The following is a 13,738-nucleotide window of genomic DNA, read 5'->3' on the forward strand; positions in this document are numbered from 1 at the left end:
TGGTCTGCCTATTGAACTATTAGGTACTACTATAGTTTTAACTAGAAAATTTTTTCATATAAAAAAATTAAAGTTAAAATAACAGATTTAAGAACACCTGTATTGTGAGTTACTATATATTAAAGGTTAAAATGTGTCCGGAACCGGTTTGGCTCAGCGGTAGAGCGTTGGTCTGCGGACTGAAAGGTCCCTGGTTCGATTCCGGTCAAGGGCATGTACATTGGTTGTGGGCACATCCCCGGTAGGGGGTGTGCAAGAGACAGCTGGTCGATGTTTCTCTCTTATCGATGTTTCTAGCTCTCTATCTTTCTCCCTTCCTCTCTGTAAAAAATCAATTAAATATACTTTTTTAAAAATGTTAAAATGTGACAAGGGCATTGAATGCAAAATTTTTGGGGGGCACAGATAATAGTATTTTAATTTATGAATTATTCTGAGGAAATATTATGCAACCATATGAAAAAAGATTGAAAATTATGAGAAATAAAATGAACATAAAGAAAACTTTTTCCAGGATTTATACTGTAAAATAATGTTTTTATAAGGGGAGGAGTAAGTGATGACTTAGTGGTGGAGGTATAGATGGTGAAATATGCAAGAGGCATAAGGAAGTGTTTTGGTTTGAAATGTATTTCTGCCATATACTTTACCTATTAAAAGTCATTTAAATTTTTAGGAGGAGCATATAAATATAAATATACCCATGTTTTTTAAAATTTCTTTATTGACTAAGATATTACATATGTGTCCTCATTCCCCCATTACAAATATATCTATTGATGTTAAACTTTTATCTGTCTTTCATTTGAATACTTGAGTACCTACAAAGTATAAGAAATTGTACTGTTTTATACTTAGCACAGTAAGGTTGTATGTAGCACACTACCTCCTAGTACTTAGCTGAAACCAGTCAGTCTTATTCATAGAAGGGAGTATCTATTGATTAAAGAGGAATTTGACACATGGGACAATTTTTGAAAATGCATACCCAGGTAATACATATCATTAATCAAAAAGCAGAATAATTGAGATATGAAGGAGTTAAGAAAATATCAAGATAATATAATTTAATTTGCACTGGTTCAGTGCGTTCTACAAACTATAAGATCTGTAATTTACTAGTTAATTTTAGTTTGTTTAATTTCAAATTAATAATAACAAATTATTTTATTTTTATGAAATTTTGTTTCCTAAAATACTGCTGAATTTAAATTTACAAAATTTTTACATATATACAAATACACAGTAACAATATGTGCAAGTCAAATTAAATTTTCAAGTGAATCATTTAGAATGTGGTCACATCTGTGCCAATCACAGTTCAATCTGTCTTATCTTTTGCATCCTTTGTCTAAATGTGAATGGTTGGTATGCAGGAGAGTTGTGGGTAGCATTTCTATTTTTACTTGTACTAGTATATATTTTGATGAATAGATCATGTTCTAGGGGGTTGATTATTTAAAAATTATTGTGAAAAATTCTAACATAACACATAAAAAGAGAGACTTTTGTAGTGAACTCCCTATATCTATGACCCAAATTTAATATTGGCAAAAATTTGTCATATTTGCTTTATCTACTTTCTCCTTTTTTCTCAAGTATTTTAAAACAGATTGAAAACATTGTCTTTTAACTCCTACATTCTTCAGTATACTTCTTTTTTTTTAAAAAATACATTTTTATATACCTATACCTTGTCACATCAAACAAAATAAACAATAATTCTTTATCACCTGATATTTCTCTATTCAGTTTCCCCTGTTGGATTAAAAATTTCATTTTACATTTCAGTTGTTCATTCAGAATCCAAACAAGATTCATACAGGACTTGGTTGTTAGGACTGTACAATAATTAATATGCCTTTTCTTTCCCTTCACCAGGCTACCTTTCTTCTCCCTCTCCCACCCCCGCCTTCCTTTTCTTCTCTTCTTCTTTTTTGTCCTTTCTGTTCATGACTTACTATAAGAAACTGGGTAGGTAAGCTATCGCATAGAAAATTTCCATTTTGGATAATATTGTGTTGGTTTGTTCAATTAACTTATTTATCTAAACTCTAAATTTCCTGTAAATTAGAAGTTAGCTTAAAATACTTACTAGTCTCAAGTTAAACATTGATTTTGGTGGTGGGGAGGATTGACAGGAATAATTCATAACCGGGGCTATTCCTTTATACTGCATCACATAGCATTTACTGCTTCACTCATAGCAGTGGTGACCATGCAGGCTCTCCACTGAGAACTTTACATCAGCTTTGCCTTTTATGGTTCATTCATTGTTAACTATTCTCTGAATCAATTCTGTCATTAGGGTTTGAAAAATGATGATTCAGCCACCCTTTCTACATTTATTAATGGGAATTCTATAAAGAAGAAACTTTTCTCACAAACTATGACTTTTTTATTTCCCTGAAATAGTTCATCCTAGAAAGAAACCTGGTACTTTTAGTATCTCTTAAATACCTAGGTTAATATCCGAGAGTAACTTTGCATACAAGGAGCACATAGCATTTAAATACCCATGGAATTGTATGATTTTTATAAAATATATTTCTCATTTGATTTTTATGAACATTACCAGTATTAGGATAGCTGTATATAGTAAATATGTACAATGTTGCTCATATATTTTTTTTTTTTGGTCCTACTTGGTCAAATATTCTGTTTTTTGATGAGTCATTGGTAATGAGTTGAGCTTTAAAGAATAGGACTTTTTTCTTAGGTCAGCAACTGACCAACATCATCTAGGAGAAGAAAAGCATTTAAGTGGGGATTATTTTATATTGCTAGAATCATAAATTTAAATTCAGCATTTTTATTAGATTTATTAGGATAACATTGGTTAATAACATTATATAAATTTCATGTGTACAACTTTATAACATTACATATGCATACACTATTGTGTGCTCACCACCTGAAGTTTATTCTCCTTTAGACAACATATATTTGACCATCTTTACTCTCTTTTTCATCTTCCCATCCTCCTTTTCCTCTGGTAACCATTATTTTGTTGTCTGTACCTATGAGTTTAAGGTGGGTTTTTATATATATATATATTTCACATATGAGTGAAATCATATGGTTCTTATCTTTTTCTGATATTTCATTTAGCATAATACTATCCAGATCCATCTATGTTGTCACAAATGGCAATATTTCATCTTTCTTATGGCTGAGCAGTATTTCATTACATACTATAAGTACTACATCTTTTTATTAGTCTTTTCAATAAACACATTTTTTTCAACTAACTTCATTTTATTTAATATTGTTAATGAACAAACCCTAAAGAAGAAAAGCTATAATATTTTACTTTGAGATGACATGATTGATTAAGAAAATCTTTGGTAGTCAATTTTCAAACCATTTATAAACTTATAAACAACAAAATTTTAATAATAAAGTGCTGTATATACCATATTTTTAGACCAACTAAAAAAAATATAATGGAAGAATCCCTCAGAATTGTAACAAACAAAATAAGTACTTAGCAATGAATTTGAGAAAGATGTTAGACCTTTGGGGGGGGGGGATAACATATTTGAAAACTTTTTTTAAGATTCAAATAAATGGAGATTCACTGTTTCTGTGTCGTGAGAATATTGGCAAGTTATTTGACTATAAGTAATTTATGGACATTTAGGTTTACTTCTAACTTCAAAATTTTCTAGTGATTTATTTTATAGGGGTTCTACAATGAGGGGAAGTCTCATCTTACTACATATCAGAAACATTTTTTAATACTCACCTAAGGATATCTTTTTATTGAGTTTATAGCTAGAGGAAGGAGAAGAGAGAGGGAAAGAGAAACATCAGGTACCTCTTGTACTTGCCCCAACTAGGGATCAAACTTTGAACTTATGTATGTGCCTTTAGTGGGAATTGAATCTGTAATCTTTTTGGTACAAGGGACACTCAAACCAGTTGAGCTACCAAGCCAGGACACATATCGCACATTTTGAAGCAACAGTGTCTAAACAGTGGTAATGATATAGAAATAGATCTTTAATCCAGGTACTATGAGGGAAATTTCTACCCATAGAGATTTAAATAAAAATTTTCCTTGAACCACTGACTTCTCAGTGTCAAGAGAAAGATCCTTTGTCCTCTTGGGACTTATGCAAATTCATTTTGCCTTTGCTTGCATGCCACCCTGATTTCAAATACAGATTTGAAATCAACCTTTTTAGTAATTTCAAAACTTTATTTATCATTATATGAGTTCAAAGACTGAGTAGGTGATAAAATCAGTACATGTTTTTCTTCTTTTTTTGAGTAAAATATTACTGTATTATCCATGCTCTTTTTTCTATTCAACACTTTCCTAAATTATTACAGTTGCCTTCTTAAGGGAAAGTCTAAAAAGAAATCTTTTTGTCCATCTTGTAAAACATAGATTACTGGAGCATTATGAGGAACCCAAAATTAGTCCCATCTATATATACAATACCTTAATATATGATAAAACATTATTTTCTAAAGGATAGGCCACTTACAGGATATTCATTTAATAGTATTAGGTAGTAGCATTTAGTGGTATAACTGCAAGACTGGATGTATAAATGTTTTCCTTCCTCTTTTTATAGCCATTGGGATTTTTTTTTAAATAGCATAGAAAATAAATACTTTTTCATTTCATATTTGAAGCATTATAGAAGTCACCAAGGTAAAGATGTACTTGAGTATTTAAAAATTTTACTGGGCTAACATATTATAATAAAAGGGTTATAGAAAGTTGTAGAACATATCTACATAAATATTACAAAGAAAATGTTACTAGCTATAACAATTTACATTATTGCAGAATATGCAGATTTAGGATCAAGATCCTAATATATAAATAAGAAAAATATGACAGTTAAGATTTGAAAATAAATATGAATAATGAAGAAGTATAAGGAAAAACATTTAATTATGTACTTATAAGTTACAAAATAAAAATGACTTTGAGAAATAGTTTTTCCATTCTTTTAAAGGAGGCAATTTTTTCAAAAAGAAATCTAATATTGTCAAGCTAAGAAGTGATACCAAACTTTTGGGAAGAAATTCAGGAATATGTGGTGAGAGGCACAGTAATGTTCAGATATTTCATTTGCAGGAATTTAGGTATAAATATTTTGTCAATTATAAATCATATATGTAGAAAAATGCTCAACTTAGAGACTAATATAGACATTAATATAAAATAGTATATTGTCTTAAATTATTATTTTTGAAGACTCCAGAACAATTGTCCAATAGAACTTTCTGTATTGATGGAAATGTTATGTAATTTACACTGTCCCATAATGGTAGTCTGAGCACTTGAAATGTGGCTAGAGCAACTGAGGAACTTAATTTTTAATTTTATTTCACCTTATTTAAATGTAAATACACGGGGCTCTGGCTGGTATAGCTCAGTGGGTGGAGCATCAGCCTATGGACTAAAGGGTCCCGTGTTCAATTCCAGTTAAGGGCACATACCTGGGTTGTGGGCTTGATCCCCAGTGGCAGGAGGCAGCCTATTGATGGTTTTCTCATCGTTGATGTTTCTATCTCTCTCTCCCTCTTCCTTCCTCTCTAAAATCAATAAAAATATACATTTTTTAAAAATTTAAATACATGTGTCTAGTGGCCACAGTATTGAACAGTGCAGTTTTAAAAATATAGAGAAATATTAAGTTTAAGTGGAAAATGTAATTAGTAAATTTATATGTCATGACTGCAAACATGTAAATACCTATATGCACATATGGAAAATGATACAATTAAAATACTTGAGTTAATATTGAAGAGAATGGGTGATTTTGTAAAAATGTTATTTAAAAGATCAGGGGGAAACCTGGAACAAACAGTTGAATCTCAGAGAGAAAGGGGTGGGGGATGCAGGGGAAGAGATTAACCAAAGAAGTTATATGCATATATTTATTGCCCATGAAAACAGACAATAGGGTGGTTAAGTCCTGGGGCAGTGCAGGAACCCAGTGCTGTGGGAGACTAGGGGAAGGAAAGAAAGAGGAGAGGAGACAGCTATAATTACTCTCAACAATGAAAATAATAAAATGAAATTAAAAACAAAACAACAACAAAAAAAGATCAAGAGAAAATAATGCAGTGCTCCAGCACTGCACTGTTCAATATGGTGGCCATTAGTTGAATATGGCAATTTAAATTTAAATTAAATAAAATTTTAAATTTAGTTCCTCAGAGGGCTAAGAAAAAACATTATCACAAGAATTAAAAGAATCAAAAGTGGAAAGTTTGTGTAAACTTATTTACACCTTTACTAATTTACCTCCCAAGTCCAAACTCTTTAGATACCTCGCTAATGATACCCAAATCTTGTTTAGATTCCTTTCTTTTTTTTCTTTTTTCTTTTTTTTTTTTTGAGAATAGCAAGCAACCTTAGTTGCAATTTTTATTTTTATTTTTATTTTTATTTTTATTTTACTTTATTTTTAGATTCCTTTCTAATGAGCACTAACTTTCTTTTGTCCTGTCAGTTTCTGAGGTATTGAAAGCATTAATGGAACTTACTAAAGTAAAGATGTTTCTTTGTGTAAAAAGCATAAAAAGCTGCTGGGTTCAGTCATCTTTTTGAGCCATATTATGGTTCTTCTGTTCACACACATTAAATTGTTTTTTCTTTTGTTAAGAAAAAAAAAGTTTAGTTCAATCACACTAGCCACATTTCAAGTATTCAACAGCCACACATGGCTAATGTTCACTCTTTGCACAAAGTCTGCTCTGAATATTTCTACCAACATAAAAAGTTCTATTGTACAGTACTGCAGAAATAACTGATGAAAGCAATATACTGGAATAAGTCATTGATAATTTATTAGTCAATAATTTACAAGGACAAATGAATTAAAACTGGAGATTGGAATCAGCCGAGAAGTGTATGGAACAATATCATGAGCTCCTACTCTTGTGACCTATATTAGAATTTCATAAAGTATGGACAGCAGACTAGTGCTGATTATATCAGTCCATGAATAATGCTTACTCAGTTTCAATACTTGTTTACAAATTTATGTATTTTTATAGCAAAGTGATATTTCTGTGTCATCCATGCATATCACCTATCATATCTCACTAAGGAGAGACTAGTATTATTAAAAAACTGCTGAGGGAGTTCTATCTAGTATGAGCAGTAGTCTGTGAGCATGTGTCCACACTGGGCATAAGAACAGTCCTTCACTTACAGATAGTATTAGAAACATTGATCAAGATGAAAAAGAGAAAATAGATTATTCAGGGCACTTTTTAAAAAATATATATATATTTTATTGATATTTTACAGAGAGGAAGGGAGAGAGATAGAGAGCTAGAAACATCGATGAGAGAGAGTCATCGACCAGCTGCCTCTTGCACACCCCCTACCGGGGATGTGCCCGCAACCAACATACATGCCCCTGACTGGAATCGAACCTGAGACCCTTCAGTCCGCAGTCCCACACTCCACCACTGAGCCAAACCGGTTTCAGCTATTCAGGGCACTTTTGACTTAAATTAGTTGTTAGGCCGAGACCGGTTTGGCTCAATGGATAGAGCGTCGGCTTGGGGACTGAAGGGTCCCGGGTTCGATTCCGGTCAAGGGCATGTACCTTGGTTGCGGGCATATCCCCAGTAGGGGTTGTGCAAGAGGCAGCTGATCGATGACTCTCTCTCATCGATGTTTCTAACTCACTCTCTCTCTCTCCCTTCCTCTCTGTACAAAATCAATAAAATATATTTAAAAAAAAAATAAATAAATAAATAAATAAATTAGTTGTTAGTATATCTTACTAATTTATACTTGCAAGTATAGATTGAATACTAAATCACTGAATGTGGTAAATTTAGACTTAAGCCTTCCTGCTAATGATAATGATACAATAGATTCATTATCTACCACTCTGAATAAGAATTTTAAAGGAGTTCCTAGTCAGTGCCTCTACCTTGGGGAAGTTGTTTCCTTTTTCACCCTCCTGGGCCTAGGAGATTTAACTATTAGTGGAATCTTTTCCTTTCAGCAAAATTTCCTCTTTTTTTTTTTTTTTTTTTTTTTACTTTACCCTTTTTCATCTCCTTTGGCATATTGTTGCATTTAGTTCTTTAGAACTATTTTCATCCCTCACCCACAAAGTTAGTTTCAAAGGTTTGCAAAACATCCCAAATAGGAAAATTATTTTAAATCAAGTGAGCTTCTACAGCTCTGTTTTAAAATATCCTTTATCACATTTAAATCCTGATTCCCTGATATAAGATAGTAAGTTGAATTATTTGTGACATGTGAACAGTTCTTTGCTACTGTAATTAAGGCATAATGTGTCAGCTAAAGCATTATTTTAATGATACGGGGTAAGCATAAATTCTACATTTACTACCTGTTTCCTTATTGTGGTTTTGGCTGTACATTACATAGTTTCTGTATTCTGAAATGAAATGTTCTGTATACCCAGTGTTCAGGTTTTTTTGAGGACCGATTCTACTTTGTGGAATTTAAGGTCAAATGCAATTAAGTACTCTGTAATAGTTCTGATTCTAGTGGCCTTACATTTTTATTAAAATATATATACATACTCAGTCCTTTATCAGTATTATTGATTTATCTGTTTCTAATTTCAGTGTTTATTCTTTTTCTCCCTAATTTAACAAATTTGGAAAGAATTGGAAAACAGTTGGAGGACATTAATCTCTGTTTTTAGTAATAATCTAGAAGTTACAGAAAAATAAATGAATATTCAGCATTTCTTGTTTAAGTTTGTTAAGATTGAAAAAATGTATATATTTACTTAAAATAAATATGAAAATCATACTGATAAAATCATATCTTCTGATTTCAGTTTAATTTTATGGTAATGATTTATTTAGGCAGAATTATATATATAGATAACCATATTATCACTTGACTTATATAGTCCTACTTTTCAAAAGATGAAAATTAATTAATACTAAAATATTAAGAAGGTATGTTACATTTTATCTATATTAATATTCTCATATTTGATATTTGATAATGTATTTTTAAGGTAGTGTATAATTTCTTGTTCTTAAAGTATTCCATTTCTTTTCTAAAGTTTGGGTTATAATATTTGTATAGCATTTTCTCAAATAGTTTATGATATAGCATGTCAAAAACATTAAATTATTTAATAACTGATTAAAATTTGATATTGTTATTATTATTTTATATAATACTTTCAAATTTCTAGGAACATTTGTAGGCTAATTTTTTTAATTTATATTTTTAATAGATTTAGAGAGAGAGAGAAAGAGAAACATTGTTTGCTATTCCACTTGTTTATGCATTCATCGATTTATTCTTTTATGTGCCCAGACCCGGGATTGAACCCATAAACTTAGTGTATGAGCTACCTGGCCAGAGTTAGTTTATGCACATTTCAACCTAGAAATATTAATTAATTGCTTAATATTATTTCTATTTATCACATTTTTTTTTCAGTACTAACTATGTTCCAGGAACTAGTTGGGGCTCTGTAAATAATTAATTTTTTAAAAACCCATTTCCTTTGGGAGCTTACATTCTAGTAGGTTACTTCATATATGATTCTGTGACATTTAACACAACTCAAAGGGCTATTTTTGTCAAGAAATGCATGTTATTGGAGTGTTTGGAAATTTAGGGATATATAGAAAGACAGGACAACATTTCTTCTAGCTCTGTTTATTTCTTTGCTTTTTAATAAGGTTATTTAGCTTTGCTAATTTTTTAAATGGAATTTACAACTGTGACAATTTGGCAACCCAAAATTTGTCCATGTTTTTCTCAACTTCCCAAATGTTAGTTCAGTGCTCAGGTATGAGTTGAAATAGTCACTTTAGATTTGGGATTTAAGAAGTAATATTTGAAGCATACAGTATTATTAATGAAGATATCTTTTTCTTTGAAAGGAGAGAATGTGATTTTTTAAATACCTATGATTTTACCTAATTTATTTTCTTCAGAGCCTACTTTCTGTAATATCGATAAAATTGAACCAAGTGGTATAATCTCGATATAATCGTTTACTCTTCTTTCCTTCTTTAGGAAAATCTTAAACTTCCACCTCAAGAAGATTAAAAAGAGGTTCCTCCTGCACCAAGAAAGATCTGCAGATCTTTTTCAGTGTTCTTGGAGGTGTGGGGTGTGAGAACTTGATCAGTTTGTGTCAACCACCTTGTTCTCTAAAGGTAAGCGCTATGTAGTGAATGCATACTCATGGGCCCAAGCTCCTAAAGTAGGACTGGTTTTGGAATGCTCCATGGAGGGATTGAGACCATCAGACTTTCTCACACAAGGGGGCCTAGGCAGCCACATGTGGGCAGGACATCACATACATCTATCAAGAGATGGTTTTCATCAAAATGTATAGATTTTTAATCCAATTTTAGTAAAACTTGTCTTTTAGTTCAGTGTGTATCTTAAATAAGTTTAGTGAATGCTGTGGTTGACTCCTCATCAAGAACTCTCTTAGATATTTTGAAATTTGCATTCAAGAATTTTGAAACATCATTTAAGCAGTCTGGTGACTTAATAGTTTAAATTATATAGCTAGCTTTGAAGAATTGCTTTCATGTTCTTTTTGAAATTGTCTCTTACCTTCAAAGTAAGTCCCTCAAATCATTTTTAATCTGCATTAACCTTCAGAACATTTAGAAGCAAAGGCCTTTAACCTCTGGTAGGTATATGATCATAAAGTTTCTTATGCCAGATCCTAATTGAAAAAAATCACATAAAATCAGCAGCTTTTTCCCTTTCTTACTTTTTCCTGTCTTTAGGAAATGAATATATACATTAATTCAAGGGAACCTAACCTTATCTAATAAAAGGGTAATATGCTAACTGACTGCCACTCCATCACAAAGATGGTGGCACCAGTTCTCTGAGCCATGCTGGAGCCCCCATCCCCAGGGCAGCAGCTGCTGAGAGCAGCAGCGTGAGCAGCCTGGTGGAATGCTTGCTTAGTCACCGCACCTAGCTCAGGCCAGCCCTCTGGAGCCGGAGTGGACACGGACAGGGCAGGGGTGCCAGCCCACAGCTTCCACGGCTCAGTGCAGGCTCCGAGAGGAGAGGATGGGCTTGCCTCCCACCTTCCGCAGAATCAGTAGGGATCCCTCCTGGCTCCCTTGGAAGCAGCACACTGTGTTCCCGCAGGTCCCACGGAAGCAGCAGATGGCCTACTGTGCGTGATATCGCACATGGGCTGTTAGTGAAGTATAAACTATTGTTTCAGCTTTACTATTAAACTCTAACATCAGAAAACCTTATTGTTCTTTTGCACAATTTATTGACACCTCTCAAAGTGACCAATTTTAACTTAAATTGTCATTTGGTCTTAAAGTGCTGATGAAGAAATTATTAAGTCCTTTCAAGTAATATTGGAAACTTTAGTTCTACAAGATGTGAAATTCTTATGAACAATAAAATTTGGGAGAAATCTGCTGATTTTTATCTGGCAGCCCTATCTTTATAAATGATAAATTTTATTATCTTTTCAAACAATTATTCTTCCAGTATTTGTATAATAAATATATTAAGGAGGTTGAAAACTTTGTGCTTGCTCTTAGAATGAGAAAATACAAACTTTTTTGAAAAGACCTTGAAAACCAATTTATTTTTTTTAAATATTAGTAGTTAGGGAATTAGACTAGTCTTGCTATTCTAACTGTAGGCAACTTTAAAAGATTTAGATTTTCAAGGTAGAGATGATATATACCTAGATAAACTTAATTATATACACATATACATACTAGTGCTTATTTATTTTTAAAGGATCATAGCTAATGCATGGAAACAGTCCCTACTAGAATTTAGTTTCATTGGTGTGCTCAGTTATCTACCTACTTGTAATAGCTAGAGGGAGTGAGAGAGGCAGCCCTATGTTTATCAATGTTGATTTTTTAGGGAAAGAACAGCAGGGAAATTCTAACCCAACCCTCTCCTTATAGCCATGTAGACCAGCACTGTCCAGTAAAAATATAATTCAAGCCACATATGTAATTTTAATGTCCTATTGTCGACACATTAAAAAGTAAAAAGAACAGGCAAATTTAATTTAATTTTATATAACCTATTATATCTAAATATTATTTCAACATATAATCAATATAAAAATTATGAAATGTTTTACTTTTTTCAAAGTCTGGGGTATATTTTACACTAGAGAGCATTTCATATTGAACTAAATTAGCCACATTTTAAGTTCTCATAGCGACATTTAGATAGTAGCTATCTTATTAGACAGTGCAGACATAAACCAAGAGTGAAGCTTCCATTTTAGCTTCATCCAATGTAAAGTCTATGGGGTATCCCTGTGAACTCCCTGGTTTAGAGAGTCCAGATATAGCAAAAAACAGTAACAAAAAGACAGGATGCCAGTTTAATTTGAATTTCAGTTAAATAACAAATAATAGTTTAGTGTAGACATAGTTCATGCTATATTTGGAACATAAATATAACAATCATTAAATGCAAATTTAATTGATTGTTTTGTATTTTATCTGCTAATCCTACCATGGAAACTTATAGCACTAGAAGATAAAAAAATCCCTTCCAATGAGGAGAATTTTGATAACCCTCTGAAAATCAATATGCAAACCAGAAACTGTGGCCATTTCTTCCTAAAACTCTAAGATGTTTAAGACAAAAGAAGGGGCTTACAAAACAGGGACTCAGTTCTTACATATTTAAACATTTTAAATCTAAATTATTACATTAAGCTGTACAGCTTATGAAATTTTATAAATTGCATGATTAGTTACTTGGGTTTATAAAATATAAATTGTCTAGTAGCACATTACTAATATCACATCTTATGAAAATCAATTCACCCTTGGTGATAATCATAGAAGCTTTCAAAATCCTAGCTATTTCAAGTTATTTTCCTATCATTGTTTACCACTGCTGCTATCACATTTCAAACTGGCAAGCATTAACACAAAATATTAAATTGTTGAATGACAGGATAAGGCTTACTTTATAAGTATTTAAGTACCTATAATTCTCTGCTCTGGTGTTGACCAGTGGATCCCAATCCAGTAGGCAGCCTGCCAGTTCTTATACAGTGTCTCTAATCCTTCCTAAGGATTCTTTCGCAGAGAAACAGCTTTCCATTCTACTTTTTAAAGGTTTTTTAATGTTCAAATTTTAGTACCATTTTTGAAGCATGTAACAACTTCTTTTAATAGTGGTTCTATCACCCTTAAGCTCTAGAGAAGAGACCATATACAATGCATGTTCTCCACGGACAACAATTACACCAGTTCCATACTTCCTCTGAGGGAAAACACTTGCCTTTACCAGATGGATGACTACAGGTGACACAACTCTGCTTCATTACCAAATAGGGTAGGTAGATCCAGCTGCCAGTGTGGTTTGACAGTTTAGCAGTTCAGTTTAAGCCATGGCGCATTCCAAATCCATTCATGCTTAGGAGAATGTACCCAAGAGTGTGGATATGTTTATAATTACTGCATTTCCTTCAGAGAACAAGAATTATAGGTAAGTTTTTATTTTTTGGCAGTAATCCAACAATTATTGTTAAATAAGAAATTTACGAATCTGAAAGTATTTCCCTTTCTCCAAAACAGTCACCTTAAAGTTCTCAAATATAGCCTATATTACATAGTGTTTTTTCTTCCTCACTCTAAGTAGGAAATTAACTTGGTAGTGGTGGAATTGGGAGGAAACAAATTATTGTCATTTATAAGCTGTGAATATCACATATTTCATGTCTATAAATAACTTAGGTTTATGTCAGAATCTTAATTT

At 32.1% G+C, this 13,738-nt stretch overlaps 1 protein-coding gene across 16 annotated transcripts in view; it reads left to right on the forward strand.

Annotated features, from left to right (window-relative positions):
• ZEB1 (zinc finger E-box binding homeobox 1) overlaps positions 1-13,738 on the forward strand; it is a 223,514-nt gene that overhangs the window by 52,154 nt on the left and 157,622 nt on the right. For 3 of the 16 annotated variants that reach the window (XM_036453670.2, XM_045586068.1, XM_045586064.1), the window contains one exon: positions 10,016-10,158. The exons of the other annotated variants lie outside the window; for them this stretch is intronic. The gene's annotated coding sequence lies outside the window, so the exon portion shown is untranslated. The remainder of the gene's footprint in view (positions 1-10,015; positions 10,159-13,738) is intronic. 16 annotated transcript variants of the gene reach the window in all.

This window comes from Pipistrellus kuhlii, unplaced genomic scaffold (assembly GCF_014108245.1).
Source record: "Pipistrellus kuhlii isolate mPipKuh1 unplaced genomic scaffold, mPipKuh1.p scaffold_m20_p_1, whole genome shotgun sequence".
NCBI lineage: Eukaryota > Metazoa > Chordata > Mammalia > Chiroptera > Vespertilionidae > Pipistrellus > Pipistrellus kuhlii.